This window comes from Cnephaeus nilssonii (assembly GCF_951640355.1).
Source record: "Cnephaeus nilssonii genome assembly, chromosome: 12".
Classification (NCBI taxonomy): domain Eukaryota; kingdom Metazoa; phylum Chordata; class Mammalia; order Chiroptera; family Vespertilionidae; genus Cnephaeus; species Cnephaeus nilssonii.
In genome coordinates, this window is record NC_137083.1 from 13117748 (window position 1) to 13128791 (window position 11044).

Here is an 11044-nt window from a genome sequence, read left to right on the forward strand (position 1 = left end):
ACAATATAGTGATTAGATATTTACATACCTTACAAAGTGATCACCCTGATAAGTCTAGTACCCATTTGACATAATACATAGTTATTACAATATTATTGACTATACTAGAGGCCCAGTGCACGAAATTCGTGCATGGGTAGGGTCCCTAGACCTGGCCGGCGATCAGGGCTGATCTGGGCCTTCCAGCTGCCGCCTAGGCCTTCCTTCGTTCCGCGCCGCCCCCTGGTGGTCAGTGCATGTCATAACAAGCGACCGAACTCCTGGTCAAACTCCTGAGGGGACACTTTGCATATTAGCCTTTTATATATATACTAGGAGCCCAGTGCGCGATTCGAAATTGTGCAGCGCCGCCCACCCTCGAGTCACCGGTCCAGCCCTGCCTCCCTCTCCGGCCCTTGAAGCGGCTGCAGCTGCTGCTGATCAGGCCCTCCCCCAGCGCAGGTGCACGGACACCCCTGCCTCCCCGCCCCCGATGCTGCGCGCACAACCTCCTCCTGTCCAGTCGACCTGTTATGGCGTCCTGGTTAATTAGCATATTTATCTAGTGTGTGTGTGTGTGTGTGTGTGTGTGTGTGTATATATATATATATATATATATATATATATATATATATATTCCCTATGCTGTACTTTATATCTCCGTGACTATTTTTTAAACGGCAATCTATAATGCTGCTTATTTTTAAAATTAAAAATTTTACAGAAAAAATCATCTTAAAATATATTGGGGAACACTGAAATTTGATTTGTAAGCCTAAAGAAAATAGTTCAAGATTTTAAAGAAGCGCCGAAACCGGTTTGGCTCAGTGGATAGAGCGTTGGTCTGCAGACTGAAAGGTCCCAGGTTCGATTCTGGTCAAGGGCATGTTCCTTGGTTGCGGGCGCATCCCCAGTGGGGGGTGTGCAAGAGGCAGCTGATTGATGTTTCTAACTCTCTATCCCTCTCTCTTCCTCACTGTAATAAATCAATAAAATATATTTAAAAATAAAGATTTTAAAGAACCTTATTTTTAGTTTTTATACTGTTAACAATATAAATATTTTATTTTATTTTATTTTAATATATTTTATTGATTTTTTACAGAGAGGAAGGGAGAGGGATAGAGAGTTAGAAACATCGATGATAGAGAAACATCAACCAGCTGCCTCTTGCACACCCCCTACTGGGGATATGCCCGCAACCAAGGTACATGCCCTTGACCGGACTCGAACCTGGGACCTTTTAGTCTGAAGGCCGATGCTCTATCCACTGAGCCAAACCGGTTTCGGCATCAATATAAATATTTTAAATTGAAGTGTACATTAATGAACTTTTAACAAATAAAATACTGGTTTGTTTTATTTCCAGGTGGCAGTCTAAAACATTTAGTGTACATCATTCTGGCTGATTCTAAATTAATAGACTTGTTTAAACTATAAGTCTTACATAAACTATATAATTCAGTGTTGCTAAACATCTCATAATGTAATTACAGCTAGCATATCAATACTGCATATTACATCTAAGATTTGTTGTATGTCTTGAACTTTAAACAAGCTTAAATTTATTAAAAATATCACTGTTTATACTGTCTAAATATGTAGATCTGACAAATTTTAGTTTGTTCATGATAGATTTGTGTATTAGTATTCACCTTTTTCAGAATAGCTTTTAAATTTTATGATAGTGTAATCAGTTTAAGATGTTAAAATTTCACTAAACTGCTTCCAAATGGCTTGGTCAAACATAAAATTCTAGTTCCCTAGTTTTATTGTAATTTTCAATTTGGTTTAATTACTGCCACCCTAACTTTTTAAATTTATCAAAGAACTGGATGAATATTTTAATAAAATAACAGCAAAGTACATAAAACAAATACTTAAACTTATTGATTAAATTTGAAACACTGAAACTTTTAAAAATCAGGAGGTTAGTCTCAGTAGAGTCTGAGTATGTGTAGTATTAATTGTTATTCCAATAATGAAAAAAACACAAAAATGCTAAGAATTAAGATTTTTGAAAATACAGCTCTTTATTAGTAACTTTGAACAAAACTAAAAATCTCAACATAATATTAGCTTATAGCCCAGTGATAATAAGTCTGCTTCAAGAGATTGTATTTTAAAAAACTATTGATATTTGTAGTGTGACTTAATAGCTTTATTGCCATTTTATTTTCTTTAACTCATCTATTGAAACCCTGCTAATTATCTAATGACAACTAGTTTGCCCAGGTGCTAGGGAGACAAAAGCATTACCTTACAATTTTGAAAGAGAAAAATGAACATTTTACAGTCATTTTATTCAAGTAAGAAAGCACATTTATGTGAATGATGTGTGCATTAACATATTTTTAGCCATTGTCATAATTGGCAGTAACTTTAAATGCATAGCTGCACTGAGTCTTTCGGACTCTCAGGTAGCTTGCAGTTACTGGAAGAAATGGGAGCTGTTAGGATTATGAAAGCTTCTCTTTATCTGCAGAATATTAAGATGTGTGTGGTTGGTTGTTTTGATACTATTTGTTTGGTTTCATAACTGTCATGACTTTCAAAAAGATAGACTCTTACACGTACAGTATTTTTTCTGCTTGTATCACAGTGAAGATAGAATTCTGAAACTAGTTTTTGAGTTACCCACTTTATATATTTAAAGTCTTCCCAAGTTAAAAAATACCTAAAGTTCTAAACATAGGGGTAAGTAATTAAGTACTAATAGCCAAATCTATAGGGAAGGGATTTGGAATCCCAAACATTTGTCACTGATATCCTACTCTTAATAAGATGTATTCTAGTTTTAATCATCAATAGAGTGTGCTAAATGCAAGTGTATATTAATGCTGTAGGATCTCTTAGAAAAAAATGTTAAAACTTTGACTTTTTTTTTTTTTTTTAACTAAAAATAAACCAAAAAACCTGATGAAGGTATGGCTGATGGTTAGGGGTGTATTGGAGTCCTGGTGTGTTGCCCCCTGGTGGACAGTCTTTCCTGATAGCTTACGTTTTGCACTTGTTTCTACAAGTCAGTCTTAAGGCAATTAAAGTGCTTGGTCCGCGTTTAACACGTTCTTAAGTGTTTTGTAATGCATAAGCTTTTATTTCAACATTTTTACAAGGTGCTAAAGTCTAAAGCCCAGCCCTCTAAAATTTAATGCCCTGTACAGATTGTTAATGACAGGTTTAGTTTGTGATGGCTTTCCTAATAGCAAAGCTTTCCAAAGGGTTAGATTACTTAAGGGGCGGGGAGGACCATTTAAAACTCTCGGTGTCTGTGTTCCAGAGAAAGCCCGAGGGCAGGAAGATGTGCTCGGGTACACTGGAGGGCGAGCGCTGTGCAGAGGTAACGTGGTGCTCAGTGCCCACTCCTTTTGGCTCACGTTAAACTTTTTGACCGTTATATCAGCACCTCAAGAAGACCAAGAGTTCGCCCAGGTCATATTACCATGTTAGTCACAGGTAACATGTTTTTGCATATAATCAGTGATTATAAGCATGATATTACATTCTAGATTGCCATAATAGGCACAGGTTTAACATGTCACTTTTTAAAAAATATATATTTTATTGATTTTTTACAGAGAGGAAGGGAGAGGGATAAAGAATTAGAAACATTGATGAGAGTGAAACATCAATCAGCTGCCTCCTGCACACCTCCTACTGGGGATGTGCCCGCAACCAAGGTACATGCCCTTGACAGGAATTGAACCTGGGACCCTTTAATCCGAAGACTGATGCTCTATCCCCTGAGCCAAACCGGTTAGGCTAACATGTCACTTTTTAAATTGCACATCTAATAACTGTAGAAGTATTTAAGACCCTTAAAAGGACTTCCCCATAGAGGAGAACTTGAAATATCATATGCATTGCATCTTTTTTTTAAAAATATATTTTATTGATTTTTCACAGAGAGGAAGAGAGAGGGATAGAGAGTTAGAAACATCGATGATAGAGAAACATCGATCAGCTGCCTCTTGCACACCCCCTACTGGGGATGTGCCCGAAACCAAGGTACATGCCCTTGACAGGAATCGAACCTGGGACCTTTCAGTCCGCAGGCTGACGCTCTATCCACTGAGCCAAACCGGTTTCGGCTGCATTGCATCTTTTATTGCCAGTTTGCACAGCTATTTGTCTTATTCATGTATCATGTTAGCTGCTTGGTGAGGCAGGAGGTTTTGTTACCTCGAAATGGTCTGCTCTATATTTTTTATTTATTTTTTTTTATTGATTTTTTTACAGAGAGGAAGAGAGAGGGATAGAGAGTTAGAAACATCGATCAGCTGCCTCTTGCACACCCCCTATTGGGGATGTGCCCTCACCAAGGTACATGCCCTTGACCGGAATCGAACCTGGGACCCTTGAGTCCGCAGGTCGACGCTCTATCCACTGAGCCAAACCGGTTTCGGCAGTCTGCTCTATATTGATGTGACGACTCCTAGGGCCTCTTCTATAGCATGTGGATATAAATTAGATAACATTCAATGCTGTTTTTCTAGAGTGGGGTTTATATAGTTATGACTAGAGGCCCGATGCACGAAGATTTGTGCAAAAATGGGCCTTCCTTCCCCCTGGCTGCCGGCACCGCCTTTGCTTCAGTTGGAGCCACCTTTCTGCCTTCCCATGCTGCCCAGAGGCCCAGAGCGGCTGGGACATTGTGGAACGGCTGCATCACGGCCATGGTGACGACGCAAGCATCCGGCCACTCGGCACCTGCGTATGCAAATTAACCCGCCATCTTTGTTGGGTTAATTTGCATACCCACTCCTGATTGGCTGGTGGGTGTCACGAAGGTACGGTCAATTTGCATCTTACTCCTTTTTTAAATTAATTAATTAATTAATTAATTTATTTTTATTTTTTTTACAGAGAGGAAGGGAGAGGAATAGAGAGTTAGAAACATCGATGAGAGAGAAACATCGATCAGCTGCCTCCTGCACACCCCCTACTGGGGATGTGCCTGCAACCAAGGTACATGCCCTTGACCGGAATCGAACCTGGGACCCTTGAGTCCGCAGGCCGACGCTCTATCCACTGAGCCAAACCGGTCAGGGCAATCTTACTCTTTTATTAGTGTAGATTATTATATTGGACAGTTTTCTTGGAGATCTGTGTTGTTGGTTTTTTGTTATTGTTTCATAGAAGCCAAATAGTAGACACCTACAATTATGGTAGAAATAGCATGGAAATTGGAGTTAGAATTTGAATTTGGTTTTTCATTTACCTGCTTTTTGACCTTGATTAAAATAATCTCTTGATACTGTTTTCTTAATCGGTGAAGTGAGAGTATAATACCTGCTTAGTTCAGTTGATGTAAGGTAGAGTAGTGAAAATGTATTTCAAATGCTGGCATAGTCTTTTATCCATTAGGAGTCCCTGAATAAATGATATGTTATTTTATTTTATTGTTAATCCTCACCCGAGGTCATTTTTCCATTGATTTTTAAAATACATATTTTTATTGATTTCCGAGAGGAAGGGAGAGACAAACATTTAAAAATGTATTGTCAAATTGTAGCCATGGCAGAAGAAATAACCTGGTAATGACTCATTTTCTCCTGCATGTTGCTGCCTTCAGTCTTTGTAGTTGGAGGATGCAACTTTTCATCTGCAGCATCTCTTATTTGTATCAGAATTGACATAAATTGGAATTGTGTAAAATTGTTGTCCCACTCTCACAAATGATTCCTTCTAAATAAACAGCACAGATGTTTCATTAATACACATTGCTATAAAACAAAATTTTTGTGAATATCCTGTATTTGAAGTTACACTGTAGTTACAGCAGCAGGATGAATTTAAATGTACAGTCATCCCTGAGTATCCTCAGGGGACTGGTTTCAGGGCTTCCACTGTAAACGTAAATCATAATTCTCTTCTAAAACTCCCTTCCTCATGGAACAGAGTACTAATAAGCCCAGACTTTGATTTTGATGGAATTTATTATTTGTAAATATGGTGACTTACAGATTTTAGAGAGCAGGAAAAAAAATGAGGAAATTTGAAAAGTACTGTAGGAGAGACATTAATAAATTCTATAACCCTCACCTGGTTTCAAGAATCAACACCTGGCCCTGGCCAGTGTGGCTCAGTTGGTTGGAGTGTTGTCCCATGTACCGAAGGGTCACATTAGATTTTTTTTTTTAATATGTTTTTATTGATTTCAGAGAGGAAGGGAGAGGGAGAGAGGGATAGAAACATCAGTGATGAGAGAGAATCATTGATTGGCTGCCTCCTGCACACCCCACACTGGGGGTTGAGCTCACACTGCAGGCATGTGCCCTGACCGGAAATCTAACTGGGACTTCCTGGTTCATAGGTCGGCACTCAACCACTGAGCCACACCGGCTGGGTTAGAATTTGAATTTGGTCAGGGCACATACCCAGGTTTCGGGTTCAATCCCCAGTCGGGGCATATATGGGAGGCAGGTGATTGATATATCCCTCTCATATTGAAGTTTCCCTCCCTCCCTCTCCTTCCTCTCTCTCTAAAATCAATAATTTTTAAAAAGTCACCATTGATGACCAGCCTTATTGGATCTCTGTGCCCCAATGTCATACCTCTCCGGATGAATTTTTAAAGCAAATTCAAGACAGCAAGCCTATTACACTTCTAATTCTTTAGAATGCATCTCTAAAAGATAAGAACTTTTAAAAAGCATAGATAATACTATTATTACATAAAGAAAACATTGGCACTAATTGATTGATATAAAATATTCCAGTTTTTCCCAGTTGTCTAATTGAGTCTCCACTTCACCCCCCAGTTTATTTTAATTAGGATTTAAACAGGTTTCATACATTATGATTGGTTGATAGGTCTTAGGGTGTGTGTTTTTTGGTGTGTGTGTGTGTGTGTGTGTGTGTGTGTGTGTGTGTTTTAATGTCAGGTTTTCCATCCTTTTTCTTTGAAATTTACTTTAAACAACTTTGACCCAGCTGGCGTGGCTCAGTGGTTGAGCGTCTACCTATGAACCAGGAGGCCATGGTTTGATTCCCACTCAAGGCACATGCCCGGGTTACAGGTTTGGCCCCCAACGGGGGTGGGGTGGGGGGGGCATGCAGGAAGCAGCCGATCGATGGTTCTCTCTCATCATTGATGTTTCTATCTCTCCCTCTCCCTTCCTCTCTGAGATCAATAAAAATATATTAACAAAACAAAACAAAAAACTTAGATGTTTGCGTTGAGAGTTTCTCAGATCTGCATTTTGCTGATGTGTCTTTTGGCATGTTCTACATCTCTGATAGCTAGGTTAGAGATTTGGTCATTTTCAAGTTTAATTTTTTTAGATTGGCAAATATATCATAGGCAAGACATAGGAAAATTTTATTTATTTATTTATTTATTTTTTAATATATATTTTATTGATTTTTTACAGGGAGGAAGGGAGAAGGATAGAGAGTTAGAAACATCGATGAGAGAGAAACATCGATCAGCTGCCTCTTGCACACCACCTACTGGGGATGTGCCCGCAACCAAGGTACATGCCCTTGACCGGAATCGAACCTGGGACCCTTGAGTCCGCAGGCCAACGCTCTATCCACTGAGCCAAACCGGTTTCGGCTGCATAGGAAAATTTTAATGTCTGAGAAAGGTTTTATTTGTTTAAAGAATAACAGATTCAAATAGTTTATCAATGTGAAAGTTCAAGTTTGGGGGAAAGTTGGAAAGAGGAAGCATGTTACATTTAAGTGAAACAGTTTCTAACCTATTCTTCCTTAAGCAGGATAAACATCCTTGGTTTTTCTTTTCTTACCTCACTAGAAGGTAAAAGAGCTTCTTAAGCAGAAAGAATTTGCTGCTGTGAGACTGGTAAGGGAGCATTGCATTTATATTAAGCATTCTGCTGGGAGTAGGCTTCTCTGCAAGGTCTACTATGGCAATATCTTAGAAGAAAAGCAAGGTTGGGTTGCTTAGGATGAGAGGAATGTTAGATATTTGGATCAAATTTGTCTTCCTTCGTTAGTGTGTGTGTGTGTGTGTGTGTGTGTGTGTGTGTGTGTGTGTTTGCTGTATAAGAATTCTATGACATGAAACAATTTTTATAATGATTCTCTTGTGAGCAGTAATAATTGTTGGCTTATTTTATTTGCTTGATTCTACAAAACGTATTAAAATTGGGATGTATTAAAATTGGAAATAGAAGCCATGTTGGCTATCTAACTCTACTTCTTGGAAACAAGAAGTCATCTAAACTCCCTTCTTCATACTCTCAGGGGGTTGGGATTATTATAGTTAATGAAGTTGATAAGAATGTGATACAACTTGATCAAGGACAAATTCAAGAATTTGCCTTGGAAAAGCACCACATCTAATTGGCAGTAATGTGAAATGAAAAGTGTTAATGAAGAGATACCCTATATTCAAAGTACAGCACTTTAAAAAGTTTCATCATCTTAAAATATCTCTTCTCACAGGTACAGTCACTTAGTGATGGTAAAATTTTGTTTCTTAATTATTCCTGAAATGTCCTTGACAAACAAATAAAATTTTATCTATTAGTTTTACCCTTGAGTATCAAGTATACTAAGTTTAGATCAGTTCTTTCAATTCGAAAAATGTGAAATTTTATATACATGTAAAATTTTAACTTTTCTAGTAGCCACAGTAAGATGTCAAAAGTAACAGGTGACATGAGCTTTCATATTGTGTACAACCCAATATGTCTTAAATATTAATCTCTTCACATGTGATCAGTATTAAAAACTAGTGAAATTTTATATTCTGTTTTTGGTACTAAGTTTTCAAAATCTGTTATGTACTTTACACTCATGGAACAATTCCATTTGACTGGATTAGCCACATTTCAAGTACTGTGCTCAGAAGCCTCATGTGGCTGGTGGCTACTCCATTGAACAAAGAAGTTTTAAGATACTAAGCTTTAAAAATCACTTGTTAAAAATATGATTGAGTCTTGCTGGGAAAAAATGTAATGGTATATATAAAATTAGCTTAACTATGGAAAAATTTGGGAATGATTAATTTTCATTGTGACTCAAACAAATTAGAGGTTTTGTATCTGAGTACTTTATTCCCTTGTGACCACCCTGAGTTTCAAGGAAGACATGTGTAAATGACTGCATTGTGTGAATGGTACACTTTTGAAGGAGCTACACTTTGAGTCACACAGGCAGTGAGCCTCTTATTTAAAAAGAACTCTTCCGTGATGTTCAACTCCGTGTGTTTCTGTGGTTGGTTGAAATACTGGGAGTAACTTTTTGGGTTAAAGGCACATTTTCAGATTAAATCTCAATCTGGAGACTACAGAAATCTTTGATTATTCATGAATCAGGGATCAGTTTGTGCCCAATTGATTTCAACTATTATTTTTTGAGCAATGTTCTGTCATGTTAACCTTGCACATATTCTAAGTGTAAGAACCTTAACTGTAATCTTCCCTTGAAGGGACATTTGTCTCCTAAGAGGAAGAGAGATGGCAGTGTGCACTTGCAAACATTGGTAATAGGAGCGCACAGAGAAGAACATTTGGTTCTTGGACTCTGCCAACCCATATCCCTGGCTTCAGTCCAGTTTCTATCCGTACAGTTACGGTTGTCAGACTGTTCTAGATAGATGATGAAAAGGTGCACAGCTTTGAAAGATAAATACACTTCTGTTTTAGTTAAGGGGACTAAATAAAACATGGATGTTGTTTCCATGGAGACCTGGGATCTGGGAGCTGGGGGATGCTTACTTAGAACTGTAATGTTTAAGGAGACTTTTCTTCCTTTATTCCTTGTGTAACAGTGTTGAGTTATTGCTCAGGCGCTATGAGCCAGGCAATCTCAGCGCCTGAATATACAGCGGTGAATAAGATAGAAATAATTTTACCTTCAGGGAACTTTCCCTGTTAAATAGACCTCACTGGTCACCAAATACTTGAGTTAGCTTAGTTTTCAGTATAGTTGCCTTCCTTCTTGGTATTAATATGCAACCTTGTCCATTTATTGTCAATATTGAATCTTGGTATATAAGTTATTGATTGAGTTAAGCTGTGGGGTAATGTGAAAATGTTGTTTTAGGATTAGCATGCCCTTGACCTTTTGGGTTTAACATGCAACCTGTTATTTTTCTGGAGTTATTTGACAAGATTACATTCTTGGTTGGATTACAAGTGGGATCAGTAAGATTGAATATAGCGAGTGAAGTGAAGAGGACAGACTCTGGAGCCCGAATGCCCAGATATGGATGCTGACCCTGCCGCACATTAGCAGTGTGTGCTTGGACAACCTAAACTTCCGCTTTTGATTCCTGTCCACAAAATGCTGACTGCAAGGGTTAAATGAGATAATAGACATTATCTTGGGCAGTTTGGGCTGCAATAACAAAAACCACGGACTGGGTGGCTTAAGCAGTAGGCATTTATTTCTCATAGTCCTGGATTCTGGGATGTCCAAGATCAATGTGCAGACAGATTGGTTGGGTGCTTGGTGAGACTTGTGGACAGATGCATTCTGGGCTGTAGACACTCGTGGCTTTTTCGGGTGCCAGTGAAGAGAGAAGAGAGCCTGGTTTGTCTTCTTAAAAAGACAGTAATCCCATTACGGGGGCTCTACCCTCATGACCTCAACTAAGCCTACCTATTTCCCAAAGGCCCTGCCCCCTAATACCATCATAGGGGGTTAGGGCTGCAACAGGACACATTTTTTTGGGGGGGGACACATAAAGCACTTCTGGTTTATATTCTTGTTTAAACTGTTGTCAAACTTCACAGTGGAAGAAAAGATGCAACTACCGAAGACTTTGGGCAAAAAACTAGGAATCTAAAATGTGAATTGGAAATAATCCTTATGAACACATGGTTTATTTCTCTTTCAAACATAATGTATATTTTCTAGCTCTGATCTAGGAGCAGTGACCAACTCAATAACAGTGAGCACCTTAGTGACCAGATTGTGTCTCTATGCATTATTTCTGACTTAAAAGGGACCATTGTGCCTGGCCTGTGTGGCTCTGTGGTTGAGCATCGACCCATGAATTAGGAGGTCACGGTTTGATTCCCTGTCAGGGCATATGCCCGGTTGTGGGCTCAATCCCCAGTAGGGGGGTGTTCAGGAGGCAGCCGAT

General features: G+C 38.7%; 1 protein-coding gene across 1 annotated transcript in view; it reads left to right on the forward strand.

Moving 5' to 3' along the window:
• Window positions 1-11044, forward strand: part of IGF2BP3 (insulin like growth factor 2 mRNA binding protein 3) — a 97779-nt gene that overhangs the window by 21057 nt on the left and 65678 nt on the right. The gene's annotated exons all lie outside the window — the stretch shown is intronic.